The sequence below is a fragment of the Colobus angolensis genome, unplaced genomic scaffold, assembly GCF_000951035.1.
Source record: "Colobus angolensis palliatus isolate OR3802 unplaced genomic scaffold, Cang.pa_1.0 Scaffold78, whole genome shotgun sequence".
NCBI lineage: Eukaryota > Metazoa > Chordata > Mammalia > Primates > Cercopithecidae > Colobus > Colobus angolensis.
The window spans coordinates 5992438-5994011 of NW_012121598.1; positions in this window are offsets into that span (position 1 = coordinate 5992438).

Below are 1574 nucleotides of genomic sequence, written 5' to 3' on the forward strand. Positions count from 1 at the left end.
TATTTTTTTTTTTTGTAGAGACAAGGTTTCTCCATGTTCGAGGCTGGTCTCAAACTCCAGGTTTCAAGCAATCTGCCCACCTTGGCCTCTCCAAGTGTTGGGATTACAGGTGTGAGCCACTGTGCCCAGCCTAAAGTTGTTTTTTTTATAGGAGCCTCCAGATTAATAAACTATCACCCAAAGCAGATAAATGCAGTCAGATGAGTTTTGATGCACAAGGAGAATTTTAGACCTTTTTTTTTGAGACGGAGTCTCGCTCTGTGGCCCGGGCTGGAGTGCAGCGGCCGGATCTCAGCTCACTGCAAGCTCCGCCTCCCGGGTTCATGCCATTCTCCTGCCTCAGCCTCCCGAGTAGCTGGGACTACAGGCGCCCGCCACCTCGCCCGGCTAGTTTTTTTTTTTTTTTTTAGTAGAGACGGGGTTTCACCGTGTTAGCCAGGATGGTCTCGATCTCCTGACCTCGTGATCCGCCCGCCTCGGCCTCCCAAAGTGCTGGGATTACAGGCTTGAGCCACCGCGCCAGGCCAGAATTTTAGACTTCTAAGATGCCATTTCTGACACAACAGTATACTTGCCATGTGACTTTTCCAGCTCTATTTTATTATGATTCTATGAACTATGCCTGCTCAGCAGAAAACAGATTCAGGATTTTTGACTACTAGTGCAATTCCACTAATAGCCACTGCTATTATGTACAGGAGGAACAAGGAATAAACCAATGCTGCCTCCCCACGACACCAGCCGGGTACGGTGGCTCACACCTGTAATCCCAGTACTTTGGGAGGCCAAGGCAGGTGGATCACCTGAGATTGGGAGTTCGAGACCAGCCTGGCCAACATGTTGAAACCCATCTCTATTAAAAATACAAAAATTAGCTGGGTGCAGTGGTGTGCACCTGTAGTCCCAGGAGGTGAGGACTACAGAGGCTGAGGCAGAAGAATCACTTGAACCTGGGAGGTGGAGCTTGCAATGAGCAGAGATCTCGCCACTGCACTCCACCCTGGGCAACAGAGCAAGACTCCATCTCAAAAATGAATAAACAAATAAATATAAATTAGCATCTTAAATCAGTATTTGTCAGTTGTATATGTGTGTGTGTGTGTTTGTTTTGTTTGTTTTTTTAATATGGAGTCTCACTCTTGTCGCCCAGGCTGGAGTGCAGTTATCTGATCTTGGCTCACTGCAACCTCCAACTCCTGGGTTCAAGTGATTCTACTACCTCAGCCTCCCAAATAGCTGGGATTACAAGCGCCTGCCACCATGCCTGTCTAATTTTTGTAGTTTAATAGAGATGGGGTTTTGCCATGTTAGCCAGGCTGGTCTTGAACTCCTAACCTCAGGTGATCCACCCACCTCCACCTTCCAGAGTGCTGGGATTACAGGTGTGAGCCACTGAGCCTGACCTTTAAGTCAGTATTTAAATATTAACACCAAGAGCCCACATTGCCAAGACAATCCTAAGCCAAAAGAACAAAGCTGGGGGCATCACATTACCTGACTTCAAACTATACTACAAGGCTACAGTAACCAAAACAGCATGGTACTGGTACCAAAACAGAGATATAGACCAATGG